The sequence below is a fragment of the Aquarana catesbeiana genome, linkage group LG03 (genome assembly GCF_042186555.1).
Source record: "Aquarana catesbeiana isolate 2022-GZ linkage group LG03, ASM4218655v1, whole genome shotgun sequence".
NCBI classification, from domain to species: Eukaryota; Metazoa; Chordata; class Amphibia; order Anura; family Ranidae; genus Aquarana; species Aquarana catesbeiana.
In genome coordinates this window covers 220986966-221002689 of record NC_133326.1, presented here as the reverse complement: position 1 = coordinate 221002689, position 15724 = coordinate 220986966, and the positions used below count along the sequence as shown (strand labels likewise).

The 15724-nt window shown below is 45.2% G+C and overlaps 1 protein-coding gene across 3 annotated transcripts in view; it reads right to left on the bottom strand.

Moving 5' to 3' along the window:
- Window positions 1–15724, bottom strand: part of AASS (aminoadipate-semialdehyde synthase) — a 243251-nt gene that overhangs the window by 158421 nt on the left and 69106 nt on the right. The window contains exon 1 of one of the 3 annotated variants that reach the window (XM_073619795.1): window positions 12649–12803. The exons of 1 other annotated variant lie outside the window; for it this stretch is intronic. The gene's annotated coding sequence lies outside the window, so the exon portion shown is untranslated. Of the gene's footprint in view, window positions 1–12648; window positions 12804–15724 lie in introns of those variants that run through there. One more of the 3 variants, XM_073619796.1, reaches the window with a different exon arrangement.

The following is a 15724-nucleotide window of genomic DNA, read 5'->3' as shown; positions in this document are numbered from 1 at the left end:
TGCAGTTGTGCCATACTCTTTCCATTTTCACTTGAGTGCCAGTTCACACCAGTGCGATGCGGAAACCAGCCCAATTCCAGTGCCAATTCGCGTTTTGTTCACACTGCCATATGCAAGCCGCGGCGGGTGTCAATAGAAAGTTAATGACACCCCCAGATCGGTTTGCATATCGCAGTGCGAACTGTGAATTCAGACAGGAATCAGATCGCATGGGTGAGAACACCCATGCGATCCGATTCTGGTGCGGAGAAAAAAAAAAAAATGGGTCCTGCACGATTTTGGTCCGAATGCGATGTAAGTTCAGCCATACAATCTGTATGACTGAATTTGCATCGCACAGACATCACATGCGATCTGCACAGCAGTGCTAATCACTGTCTGACATCGCACAAGTGTGAACCAACACTGATGGATTGAATAGTGCTCCATGAGATTTTCGAAGCTTGGGATATTTTTTTTTAGAACCTAACCCTGCTTTAAGCTTCTCCACAACTTTATCCCTGACCTGTCTGGTGTGTTCCTTGTCCTTCATGATGCTGTTTGTTCACAAAAGTTTTTCTAACAAACCTCTGAGGGCTTCACAATACAGCTGTGGACTCTATTTACAAATTAGGTGACTCCTGAAGGCATTTGGTTCCACTAGATTTTAGTTAGGGGTATTAAAGTGGAGGGCCACCCTGAAAAAAAAAAAAAAAATTCACCAAAAATCCTGAAAAAAAAAAAAAAATTTAAACTTACCTAAACCCTTGTTGCTAGGCAGTCTTCCTAATCTGCCTCTTCCTTTTCAACGGCATATTCTGCTCCTCGGTGAGCGGCCCCGTTGTTTTCTGGGAACTATGCGTGTTCCCAGAACACCACGAGGCCATTCACAGAGCGCCGCTCGCGCGTGCGCAGTAGGAAGCCGACAGTGAAGCCTTAATGCTCCACTGCCTGTTTTCCTTACCTAGGACGGCGGTGCCGGGAGCCGAGGGACGGGTCGGCTTCGGGCGGCCGACATCGTGGGCACCCAGGACAGGTAAGTACTTATTTAAAGTCAGCAGCTACAGTGTTTGTAGCTGCTGACTTTCTTTTAAATTTTTTTTTTTTTTTTTTTAAGGCCGGAATCCCACTTTAAGTGCCCCTAACTAGATTAAGTGCTAGTTCACACCAGATGCAGTTCTGTGCGCTTTCTTTCTGCACTAATGCATGCAGTGTTTTCCATGTATTCTAATGGCTCTAGTTCAGTCACTGATGCATAAAAAAAAGTAGAGCGTGCTGCATTTTTTCTGCACAGAACTGTACTGGAACCTAGCAAATTGTATCAAAAACGTACTGGAACTGCATATGGTGTGAACTGTAAGCAAAAACTGATCCGGAACATACGAGTACATTTTTTGTGGTGTGAACTGGCCCTAAAAATGCATGCACAGTGTTTTCCATGTATTCCAAAGGCTCTAGTTCACACCAGTGCAGCTAGTTTCGGTCAGTTTCTGCACCAGAAACTGACTGGATTTGACTGCATGGTGTGCACTAGAGCCTTAGGAATACATGGAAAACACTGTGCATGCATTTTTAGAGCTGAAAAAAAAAAAAAAACACACCACACAAAACTGCATCTGCCTCACTTTTCACAACAAAAAATGCCGAAAAGCATTTATTATTTTCCTTCCACTTCACAATTATGTGCCACTTTGTGTTGGTGTATCACAAAAAATGCCAATAAAAAACATTTACGTTTTTGGATGTAACATGACAAAATGTGGAAAACTTCAAGGGATATGAATACTTTTAGCAAGGCACTGTATTTCTCAATGAACTTCCAGGGTACTGGTGAGCGTCCTCATAGTGCATTGATCTTCCTATAATTCAGTAACTGCCTGCCTGTATCGGAGGTATGAGCAGTGTACTGGGAGTCTGCAGGATCCTGGCATTGCTTCTGTGATCTGCTAATCATGGGTGCAATGCTTTACAGGCTCCAGTGTAAAAAATAATAAATGCACATTTGTAGTCTTCAAGTGTGAAATGCGATACTCCTAATAACCAAGGCCAGAGGTGTGCCTTGGCCTGACTGGTCTGTATGCCTGAAAATAGGGCAAAAATACACCAAATTTAGGTGAAGAAGGGAAGGTAACAATCCATTAAGTGGAGTAGCGTGCGCCCGGATGGCAACAGTATGTATCTGGTAAGTATCCGCTATGACAGGAGAAACCCACCGACTCCTGACTTGGTGATGAGAAGGAACCCCCTATAGAACCTGCCCAGTTACCCAGAACCCAACTAAACATCCCCTGAAAGAATGGATGAGCCTGATGCCCGAGACAACCCAGACATGAGAATGAACCGCTTGTGAATGAGAGGATACGTGGGGGAAAGGGAGCAAGGGCTGGCCCGAGGAGCCCCTGCAAAAATGATGGCCGCGAAGAACGAAATACTTCACACAGACACCAGTGAAGTAGCTCATTGAAATGCCCCCCAACCCCTGGCCTACCCATACTTGGAATGGGGAAGTGAGAGGGTGAGTGCAAAAGACAAATGGCAGGAGTTCGAAATGCTGGATACCTGATGGATGTCATGGAGTTGGCGGATAAGGCCCATGCGCTATGGCAATAAGCATCCTCGAACATGGAGAAACCATGCCAGAGACAGAAAACCGGTCCCACCTGATCCGATTGGGTCATGCTTCAGCCTGAAACCTGACACCCGAGTCTGAATCCTGAACCGAGGAAGGAGGAAGGCCAGACTCCATCCCAGGGAAAGGAGTCCCATGGCATGATACCGTCGTAGTACCCAGAGTGACTGAAGCCCCCCCTCACCTGGAACAGGCTGGGGATCGGAAAAAATGACTGGACTGACGTCCCTGAGCAGTTCTCCAGGCAACGTCCTAGACAAGAGATCAGAGCCGAGAGTGGAATGCAGAATCATGACGACGTTTGCCCAAACTTACCACTTAAGGACCGTCAAGGGGACATGGCTCAGCACACACACAGAGAGCACTATAAATCCCTGGGCGGTAACCAGGGCCTCTGCAATAGGACGTCAACTGAAAGAAAATTGACGACTGCTTCCAACCCAAGGGTGAGCCCAGTGGTGAAACGACATCTGAACCAATCAACTAGCCCTAACAACGGGCAGGACTGATGGAAGTGAGTGAAAGCATGGTTGATGTCAGTATGGATGCCAATACAGCCCAACCTGAGAACACAAACTACAGAAATGAGAGACAACCAGACATGAGAACAACAACGCCCCTCTGTGCCTATCTGTATGAGAACATGACCAGAAATGTCAAGACCACTGCGCGTAAATTAACCTGATGACCCTCGTGTAAGTGGCAAGTGAGCCTGAGTAACCTGCAGCGCAGAGACAGGTAATTAAACTGAGACTCAGGGCTGGTGTACCCACAGACCGTGGTGGGTGGTCGTTTAGGTGTGGTGAATGAACGTGCATCGTATGACGTATGGTATACAGGCGAGAAGATTGTGGTCAACAATCATTAACAAACGAAACCTCAGCCCGTATGGATTTGTAGATGTGACAGATCCCCACATGTGAGCCCTAGCTAACTGACCCAGGTACAAACATGAACAAAGATACAATGAGACATGACAAACAACAAAGATGAAAACAGCTACCGAAGTATATGCCGTGACTGAACAACAATGCCCCTCTGAGAAAGGCTGAGGCTGAAAGGCTATGACCGAAATGGTGGGACTGAACGATGAGGCAGAAACGCTATGAAATAATCCTGGGGCAGAAACGCAGGGACAGCAACGCTATGACAGAAAGCACTATGACAGAAATGCTGATACTGAACGCTGAGTCAGAAACGTCATGACAGAAATCCTGGGGCAGAAACGCTGAGGCAGAAATGCCATGACAGAAATCCTGGGGCAGAAGCGCTATGAAAGAGATGCTGAGACTGAACGCCGAGACAGAAATGCTGAGCAGAACACTATGACTGAGAAACGCCATGACAGAAATCCTGAGGCAGAGATGCCATGACAGAAATTCTGGGGCAGAAAACGCTATGAAAAAACCCTGGGGCAGAACGCTGTGACAAATGCCAAGACTGTACTCAGAGACAGAAATGCCGGGCAGAAAAACGCTGTGACAGAAATGCCGGGGCAGAAAAACGCTGTGACAGAAATGCCGGGGCAGAAAAACACTATGACAGAAAAACGCTATAACAGAACTCCTGGGGCAGAAACGCTATGATAGAAACACTGACCAAAGAAACAAAATAACCAAGTAAAAGCAGCAATGCTTGTAGTTACATCCTCCCCGTCTTGCCAAGCCAAGCCCTGCTGACAATGAATGTGACCTTATGTAAGCTTGAGAATGACATGCGACTAAAAACCACAATGAAAATTGATAATGATAACTGATAACAATCCAGCACGGTACATCTACTGCAAGCCACAACAAACCTGTCACTTCCCGTCTGGCCGTTGCCATGACTGCTGTGTGTAGGTCTGATGACCTCTATGACTGTGCTGCAGTGATATTAATTGTGGGGAGAGAGGAGCAGGCGGGTGGGTGGCCGCCCACAACCCCGCGTGAGCACCGGAAGAAACGGGCGGCCGCATGAGGAGAGGAGCAGGCGGGCGGCCGACCAGCCGATTACCCCCCCCCCGTGAACACCCGGAGACATGGGCGGGCGGCTCCCACATGGAGCAAGATGTGCATGGGAAGAGAGGAGTTGGCAGGCGGGCACCACCCCCCGGCGGTGCACCAGGCGGGCAGCTCCCTCGTGGAGCTGGATGTGCATGGGGAGAGGAGTCGGCGGCGGCCGATCACCCCCCCCTCACCCGGCGGGAACAGCGGGCGGCCCCCTCGTGATGTGCCCAGGGGTAACAAGGTGGGTGGGCAGGCTGACTCCCCGGTGGAGCCCGGTGTGAGCTCCGAGAGAGGCACTGCCACCATGATGCAGCCGACCATGCTCAGCAAGGACCCAGAAGTGACGTGTCAGCCCCTCCCCCTTCTGAACCCAGAACCGCCGATAACACTGGCCCTGACAGAGGAGGAGGCTTAAATAGCCCTCTCAGACTCCTTCCACAAATACAAGTTAGCCTCCAGCCAGCCTTACACTTATTTACCTGCGAAAGATGAGCATTTGTTATTTTTTAAAAAGGAAACTTATCTTTAAAAGGATCTGCTACTGATGGCTTGGTGCCAGATATCACAGCATATCTTCAGAGGTCTAGTGGTGTCCATGCCTGTATTTGGTGGGTGGTCATAAAGTTCTGGCTGATCTGTGTATATAGAGTGGTCAACGAGAGGTCCCCATGTTGTGTATAGCAGGCCCATGTCATTGATGTGTATATAGAGTGGTCAATGACAGGTCCCCATGTTGTGTATAGAAGGCCCATGTCATTGATGTGTATATAGAGTGGTCAATGACAGGTCCCCATGTTGTGTATAGAAGGCCCATGTCATTGATGTGTATATAGAGTGGTCAATGACAGCTCTCCATGTTGTGTATAGAAGGCCCATGTCATTGATGTGTATATAGAGTGGTCAATGACAGCTCTCCATGTTGTGTACAGTAGGCCCATGTCATTGATGTGTATATAGAGTGGTCAATGACCGGTCCCCATGTTGTGTATAGAAGGCCCATGTCATTGATGTGTATATAGAGTGGTCAATGACAGGTCCCCATGTTGTGTATAGAAGGCCCATGTCATTATGAAGCTGAAGTTATCTTCTTATTCGGCCAGCTTCTTATTCAAATGCAGAAGTTGGCTCCTTATTCGGCCAGCTTCTTATTCAGATTGGATCGTGATTATTTACTAAACAATCATCTGCAATGTTTATAATAAAATCATGAACTTTAACCACCTCAATACAGGGCACTTACACCCCCTTCCTGCCCAAGCCATTTTTCAGTTTTCAGCGCTGTCGCACTTTGAATGACAATTGCGCGGTCATGTTACACGGCACCCTAATTACATTTTTATCATTTTTTCCCCACAAATAGAGCTTTCTTTTGGTGGTATGTGATCACCTCTGCGGTTTTTATTTATTGCGCTATAAACAAAAGAAGAGGGACAGTTTTGAAAAAACACAATATTTTTTACTTTTTGCTATAATAAATATCCAATTTTTTTTTTTTTTTTAACAAATTTTTTCCTCAGTTTAGGCCGATACGTATTCTTCTACATATTTTTGGTAAAAAAAAATTGCGATAAGCGTATATTGATTGGTTTGCGCAAAAGTTATAGCGTCTACAAAATAGGGGATAGATTTATAGCATTTTTATTATTTATTTATTTTTTACTAGTAATGGGGCCGATCTGCAATTTTTATTGTGACTGCGATATTGCGGCGGACACATCGGACACTTTTGACACATTTTTGGGACCATTCACATTTATACAGCGATCAATGCTATAAAATTGCATTGATTACTGTGTAAATGTGACTGGCAGGGAAGGGGTTAACACTAGGGGGCGCTCGAGGGGTTAATGTATGACCTAAGGAGGTGATTCTAACTGTGGGGGGAGGGGACTGACTGGGGGAGGTGACCGATCACTGTCCCTATGTACAAGGGACACGCCATCGGTCTCCTCTCCTCTCTGACAGGATGTGGATCTGTGTTTACATGCACAGATCCACGCTCCTGCTCTGTTACCCGGCAATCGCGGGTGCCCGGCGGACATCGCGGCCGCCGGGCACGCGCACCGGGTCCCGAGCGACGCAGCGGGCACGCGCCCCCTAGTGGCTCGGGAGGGCGAGGACGTCATATGACGTCCTCCCAGAACAACAGAAGCCTCGTCCCGCCGTCATATGACGGTGGGTGGTGGCTTAGTGGTTAACAACAATTCTATCTCCCTAAATGGCATGTATTTAAAGGGGTAATTCTGAATAACTATCTGAAAACCATCTTGGCTCACCCAAATTCGACATGTTTTATACTCATTGGGCATCCTACTAGTTAAAGTTCAATTTGGCCCGAGCCAAGTGATATAATCATAAAATATGGCACCAAACATGGCACCTTGACAGCCATACATTTAAATAGTAAATTCTGAATAGGAAACCAAACTATTCCTATATGAAATCCATCTTGGCTCACCCAAATTCCATTTGTTTTATACTCATTGGGCATCCTACTATATAGGAAAGTTCAATTTGGTCCGAGCCAAGTGATGGAAATCATAAAATATAGCACCAAACTTGTCAGCCTGTTACCCATGCATTTCAATGGAAAATTGCCAAGCTATTCCTATATGAAAACCATCTTGGCTCACCCAAATTCCACTTGTTTTATACTCATTGGGCATCCTTCTATTAGTTAAAGTTCAATTTGGCCCGAGCCAAGTGATAGAAATCCTAAAACATGGCACATTGACAGCCATACATTTCAATTGGAAATTCCAAATAAGAAGCCAAGCTATTCCTATATGAAAACCATCTTGGCTCACCCAATTTCCACTTGTTTTATACTCATTGGGGATCCTGCTATATAGGAAAGTTCAATTTGGCCTGAGCCAAGTAATAAAAATCCTAAAATATGGCACCTTGACAGCCATACATTTCAATGGGAAATTCTGAATTAGGAACCAAGATATTCCTTTATGAAAACCACTTTGGCTCACCCAAATTCCACTTGTTTTATACTCATTGGGCATCCTACTATATACGAAAGTTCAATGTGGCCCGAGCCAAGTGATGGAAATCATAAAATATGGCACCAAACATGGCACTGTGACAGCCATGCATTTCAATGGTAAATTCCGAATAAGAAACCAAGCTATTCCTATATAAAATCCATCTTGGCTCACCCAAATTCCATATGTTTTATACTCATTGGGCATCTTACTATATAGGAAAGTTCAATTTGGCCTGAGCTAAGTGATGGAAATCAAAATATGGCACCAAACTTGTCAGCCTGTCACCAATGCATTTCAACGGGAAATTCCGAATAAGAAGCCAAGCTTTTCCTATATGAAATCCATCTTGGCTCGCCCAAATTCCATATGTTTTATACTCATTGGGCATCTTACTATATAGGAAAGTTCAATTTGGCCTGAGCCAAGTGATGGAAATACTAAGAAATTCCTATTTCTATATGAAATCCATCTTGGCTCGCCCAAATTCCACTTGTTTCATACTCATTGGGCATCCTACTATATAGAAAAATTAAATTGGGCTGTAGCCAAATAACATTACTAACAAAATAATGAACTACACCTGACACCCCGATAGCCTTGCATTTGGGATCACAGTGCCAAATTGAACTTTCCTACATAGCAGAATGCCCAATGAGTATAAAACAAGTGGAATTTGGGTGAGCCAAATTGGTTTTCATATCGGAATTGCTTGGCTTCTTATTCAGAATTTCCAATTGAAATGTATGGCTGTCATGGTGTCACGTTTGGTGCCATATTTTAGGATTTAGATCACTTGGCTCGGGCCACATTGAACTTTCCTATATAGTAGGAAATAGGAATTTGGGTGAGCCAAGATGGATTTCATATAGGAATAGCTTGGGTTCTTATTCGGAATTTCCTATTGAAATGCATGGGTGACAGAGTGACAAGTTAGGTGCCATATTTTATGATTTCCATCACTTGGCTCGGGCCAAATTGAACTTTCCTATATAGTAGGATGCCCGATGAGTATAAAACATGTGGAATCTGGGTGAGCCAAGATGGATTTCATATAGGAATAGCTTGGTTCCTTATTCAGAAATTCCTATTGAAATGCATGGCTATCATGGTGCCACATTTTAGGATTTCTATTTTTTGGCTCGGGCCAAATTGAACTTTCCTATATAGTAGGATGCCCAACGAGTATAAAACAAGTGGAATTTAGGTGAGCCAAGATGGATTTCATATAGGAATAGCTTGGCTTCTTATTCGGAATTTCCCATTGAAATGTATGGCTGTCAAGGTGCCATATTTTAGGATTTCCATCACTTGGCTCTGACCAAATTGAACTTTCCTATTTAGTAGGAGGCCCAATGAGTATAAAACAAGTGGAGTTTGGGTGAGCCAAGATGGATTTCATATAGGAATAGCTTGGCTTCTTATTTGGAATTTCCCATTGAAATGCATGGGTGACAGGCTGACAAGTTTGCTGCCATATTTTATGATTTATATCGCTTGGCTCGGGCCAAATTGAACTAACAGTAGGATGCCCAATGAGTATAAAACATGTGGAATTTGGGTGAGCAAAGATGGTTTTCAGATATTTATTCAGAATTACCCATTTAAATACATGGCATTTAGGGAGATAGAATTATTGTTAAAGTTCATGATTTTATTATAAACATTGCAGATGATTGTTTAGTAAATAATCTCTTTGTGAATAAAAATCCAACCTGAATAAGAAGCTGGCCGAATAAGGAGCCAACTTCTGCATTCAAATAAGAAGCTGGCTGAATAAGAAGATAACTTCAGCTTCATAATGACATTGATGTGTATATAGAGTGGTCAATGACAGGTCCCCATGTTGTGTATAGAAGGCCCATGTCATTGATGTGTATATAGAGTGGTCAATGACAGGTCCCCATGTTGTGTATAGTAGGCCCATGTCATTGATGTGTATATAGAGTGGTCAATGACGGGTCCCCATGCTGTGTATAGAAGGCCCATGTCATTGATGTATATATAGAGTGGTCAATGACGGGTCCCCATGTTGTGTATAGTAGGCCCATGTCATTGATGTGTATATAGAGTGGTCAATGACGGGTCCCCATGCTGTGTATAGAAGGCCCATGTCATTGATGTGTATATAGAGTGGACAATGACAGGTCTCCATGTTGTGTATAGAAGGCCCATGTCATTGATGTGTATATAGAGTGGACAATGAGAGGTCTCCATGTTGTGTATAGCAGGCCCATGTCATTGATGTGTATATAGAGTGGACAATGACAGGTCCCCATGTTGTGTATAGAAGGCCCATGTCATTGATGTGTATATAGAGTGGTCAATGACAGGTCCCCATGTTGTGTATAGACGGCCCATGTCATTGATGTGTATATAGAGTGGTCAATGACAGGTCCCCATGTTGTGTATAGAAGGCCCATGTCATTGATGTGTATATAGAGTGGTCAATGACAGGTCCCCATGTTATGTATAGAAGGCCCATGTCATTCATGTATATACAGAGTGGACAATGAGAGGTCCCCATGTTGTGTATAGAAGGCCCATGTCATTGATGTATATATAGAGTGGACAATGACAGGTCTCCATGTTGTGTATAGAAGGCCCATGTCATTGATGTGTATACAGAGTGGTCAATGACGGGTCCCCATGTTGTGTATAGAAGGCCCATGTCATTCATGTATATACAGAGTGGACAATGAGAGGTCCCCATGTAATGTATAGAAGGCCCATGTCATTCATGTATATATAGAGTGGACAATGACAGGTCCCCATATTGTGTATAGAAGGCCCATGTCATTGATGTGTATATAGAGTGGTCAATGACAGGTCCCCATGTTGTGTATAGACGGCCCATGTCATTCATGTGTATATAGAGTGGACAATGAGAGGTCTCCATGTTGTGTATAGCAGGCCCATGTCATTGATGTGTATATAGAGTGGACAATGACAGGTCTCCATGTTGTGTATAGAAGGCCCATGTCATTGATGTGTATATAGAGTGGTCAATGACGGGTCCCCATGTTGTGTATAGACGGCCCATGTCATTGATGTGTATATAGAGTGGTCAATGACGGGTCCCCATGTTGTGTATAGAAGGCCCATGTCATTGATGTGTATATAGAGTGGTCAATGACGGGTCCCCATGTTGTGTATAGAAGGCCCATGTCATTCATGTATATACAGAGTGGACAATGAGAGGTCCCCATGTTGTGTATAGAAGGCCCATGTCATTGATGTGTATATAGAGTGGTCAATGACGGGTCCCCATATTGTGTATAGAAGGCCCATGTCATTCATGTATATACATAGTGGACAATGAGAGGTTCTCATGTTGTGTATAGAAGGCCCATGTCATTCATGTATATATAGAGTGGACAATGACAGGTCCCCATGTTGCGTATAGACGGCCCATGTCATTCATGCGTATATAGAGTGGACAATGACAGGTCCCCATGTTTTGTATAGAAGGCCCATGTCATTGGTGTGTATATAGAGTGGACAATGAGAGGTCTCCATGTTGTGTATAGCAGGCCAATGTCATTGATGTGTATATAGAGTGGACAATTACAGTTCTCCATGTTGTGTATAGAAGGCCCATGTCATTGATGTGTATATAGAGTGGACAATGAGAGGTCTCCATGTTGTGTATAGCAGGCCCATGTCATTGATGTGTATATAGAGTGGTCAATGACAGGTCCCCATGTTATGTATAGAAGGCCCATGTCATTCATGTATATACAGAGTGGACAATGAGAGGTCCCCATGTTGTGTATAGAAGGCCCATGTCATTGATGTATATATAGAGTGGACAATGACAGGTCCCCATGTTGTGTATAGAAGGCCCATGTCATTGATGTGTATATAGAGTGGTCAATGACAGGTCTCCATGTTGTGTATAGAAGGCCCATGTCATTGATGTGTATACAGAGCGGTCAATGACGGGTCCCCATGTTGTGTATAGAAGGCCCATGTCATTCATGTATATACAGAGTGGACAATGAGAGGTCCCCATGTTGTGTATAGAAGGCCCATGTCATTCATGTATATATAGAGTGGACAATGACAGGTCCCCATGTTGTGTATAGAAGGCCCATGTCATTGATGTGTATATAGAGTGGTCAATGACAGGTCCCCATGTTGTGTATAGAAGGCCCATGTCATTCATGTATATACAGAGTGGACAATGAGAGGTCCCCATGTTGTGTATAGAAGGCCCATGTCATTGATGTGTATATAGAGTGGTCAATGACGGGTCCCCATATTGTGTATAGAAGGCCCATGTCATTCATGCGTATATAGAGTGGACAATGACAGGTCCCCATGTTTTGTATAGAAGGCCCATGTCATTGGTGTGTATATAGAGTGGACAATGAGAGGTCTCCATGTTGTGTATAGGAGGCCCATGTCATTGATGTGTATATAGAGTGGACAATGACAGTTCTCCATGTTGTGTATAGAAGGCCCATGTCATTGATGTGTATATAGAGTGGACAATGACAGGTCCCCATGTTGTGTATAGAAGGCCCATGTCATTGATGTGTATATAGAGTGGACAATGAGAGGTCCCCATGTTGTGTATAGAAGGCCCATGTCATTGATGTGTATATAGAGTGGTCAATGACAGGTCCCCATGTTGTGTATAGAAGGCCCATGTCATTGATGTGTATATAGAGTGGTCAATGACAGGTCCCCATGTTGTGTATAGAAGGCCCATGTCATTGATGTGTATATAGAGTGGTCAATGACAGGTCCCCATGTTGTGTATAGAAGGCCCATGTCACTGATGTGTATGTGATCCAGCCCCATACAATCTGCTCCATACCTCCCACACTTGTTATTCCTTTATGGAAAGCTCTCCTTTCATAAACGAGGACTGGCAGCAGCACATGTCTTCTTCCACTAATACAAATCTCTCACACTGCAGCCGTATATTATGGGATGGGAGCCTGTAAAGAGCTTAGAACCCCAGCATTTATGTAGCTGGAGAAAGCAGGCCTTGGAGCCTTGAAGAAGAGAATGGTGGAAGAAGGAACACCACCCGGCCCCAGCCACCTACCTGCTCGGGGTGAAGGAGCTCGCTGTGCCCCTCGCCTGATTCTCCGGAAAACACGAGATCGGGAACACCGGCCAGATGAACACAACTTTAGGACGGCTGGATCGTGTCTATTTCGGCTGCACCAATCACAGCGCACAGGTAAGACACGGCCTTCCTCCTCGGCCAATAGAGAGGCGCGCTAGTTGAGAAGTAACTTGTATTGCAGTCTTAGCACCTCGGCATCCCTACAGACGAGTGCTCTCCTCTGCCTGGTGCTCTACACTGGGATTTGCAATAAAGATTTATTTACATGGATTCATTTCCCACGAGAAAAAAAAAACAATCCCCTTGCCTGAACGTTTCTACACACATAGATGTTTTGTATGTGAAACACTGCAGGTAAGAGTGGCATTATGTTGTCTGAACACAGCAGTAAAATGGTTCGTATCCATTGCCATGAGTAAATTTCTTTTCAGAGACAAAGTATGGTGGAACCCATGTCAGACCCCTTTCACACTGGGGCCGCCCGCGTGTTAGCGATAAAGCGCCGCTCATTTTAGAGGCACTTTACTGCTGTTTTAGCGGTGCTTTCGGCCGCTAGCGGGGAGTTTTTAACCCCAAAGAAGGGGTTAAAAATGCTCATGTTGTGTCGCTTCTGAATCGCTTTTCAGGCACTTCAGAAGCGCTGCCTATTCATTGCAATGGGCAGGGGTGGTGTAGGAGTGTTATATACAGCGCTCCCAAACCGCCCCAAAGATGCTGCTTGCAGGACTTTATCTAACGTCCCACAAGCACACAGCCCCAGTGTGAAAGCACACTCAAGCAGCATGGGAGACGGTTTTCAGGCGCTATACAGCTGCTATTTCTAGCGCTAAAACACCTGAAAACTGCCTCAGTGTGAAAGGGGTCTTAGAGAATGAGGAAAGACGTGATATGTCAGGTGTTTATTGCTATATATGCCCTCAGTGGGGACTTACCACAATTCCTGTCAGAAGGGGGGGAACACAACTAACTGGCCCTTTCACAGAGGGGACGCGTCTATGACTGCTGCCGCCAAAACTAAGAGCAAAGAAAGGTAGGTATGTCATCAAAAAGTGCTACGTACATAAACATATCTACTTAATACCGTGTTATAGAAAACCTAGGACAATAGAGCCGGTTCACACAGGTCTGGGGTGCCTACTGTCTTCTGATTGCAGAAGGGTCCTGTGCATGTTTGGGTCCAGTTCAGGAGTGATTTCAGGCAAAAATTCGGACCCGATTCCTACCTGAACCAGTGAATATACACAGACCCAAGACACGAACCCGGGGCTTAAAGTGGAATTTCACCTAGAAGTATCAATTTTGTATTTCATGACTCCACCTTCCTGCCTCTTAAGCCGGGTACACATGTAGAGTTAGATTTACTAAAGGCTACGTTCACACTGAGGTGCTTTACAGGCCCTGTAGCGCTAAAAATAGCATCTCTCCTGTCACTCCAGTGTGAAAGCCTGGAGCGATGCGCTTTCACACTGGAGCGGTGCGCTTGTGGAACATTATAAAAAGTCCTGCAAGCAGCATCTTTGAGGTGCTTTAGGAGCAGTGTATACACTGCTCCTAAAGCGCCCCTGCCCATTGAAATCAATTGGAAGCGCCGCAGCGCTTTGCGGGCGCTTTTAACCCTTTATTCGCCCGCTAAAAGCAGCTCTAAAACGACGGTAAAGTGGCGCTTTACCACCGCCGCCTGTGAAAGTGCCCTAAAGTTGGAGCACTCAGAATCTGGTGCAGCTGTGCATGATAGCCAATCGGCTTCTAACCTCGACTTGTTCAATTAAGCTTCGGCAATGAAACCTAGAAGCTGACTGGTTTCTATGCAGAAGTGAGGTTGATTGTACACTCTCCTGCTTTAATAAAACCCTATGAGTTTTTTCCGTTCAACCCAGCAGGTTAGTACAGCAATCTCCCCCGCTGAGCTGTTGTGTTCTGACAGGGGGACAGCCTTCCCACCAGAACACTCCAATCAGGGCTTTCAGCGATTGGCTGAGAGCGCTGATCAGCGGTCCAGCTCCCGATTGGCTGAGAACACTGATCGGGAGATGGTCCGCTGCTAGTTTTCCAGCATGCTCGTCTGACAGAAGCCAGCTTCTTTCAGACCGGCTCCCATACACACGGGCCGAATGTTGGCCATTTTTTTTTTTAACCGGTCGATATCACCCAGCATTCAGCCCATCTGTATGGGGAATTAGGCTGTATGCACGATATGTGCAGTGACTGCGGTTTTACTGCAATGTAAAATGCTATTTTGCTTTTGGTGCCGCTCAAAGTAGAGGTGAAAAGCATACCCCTGTGTCCCAGAGCATGGGGTGCAGGCTCATCTTGATTCCAATCCAGAGGGCTAGTAAATGTAAAAAGGAAAGGTTCACAGCTACTCCCATACAGCCCAGGTGAATAAACAAAAATGAGCGGCCTAAGCCTACATGTCTTTGGGGGGGGCGCAGCAAACCAACCCTCCCCCCCGGGGAGACATACAGGAATGCGGCGATTCCCCCCCCCCCCGCAGTAGACAGACAGGAATGCAGCATTTTATTGCAGCGCACTGTACAGAATCGCATTGCACTGCTGTACAGTGACATGAATGACGTATTTTTGCACACTTCAAATAAAGTTTGTACAAATACAAAAAAAAAAAAGGAAGCTGTGTGTTATGCACTGAATTGCACACCCTACCACAGTCAGGAACAAACAGCTGCTGGAGAGAAAAACACTGTGGCAGCTGTCTGTCATTATGTGACTATAGTCTGTTGGAGAATAATATTTTATCAAACACTTTTTAAATTCTAAGGCCTCATTTACACTTGCAGTTGGGGGGGGTAGTAAAAGGGAAAAAAAAAAACGGCTGAGCTGCATTTTGACTGCCTCCCAACAGCTTCCCCGTAAAAGTGGTTGTAGACCCTCCTATATACCCAGTGCAGTGAATAGCCTCAGATGATACACAGAGATTAAACAAATCCTCCTACATAGGTTTTACTTGTTTATCTCTTCCCTACAAAAGGGCAGAATTGTGTTAAAATCCTTCTCCATCTCTTAGTATCACAGAGGAGGGGGTGGAGAGCTGCAG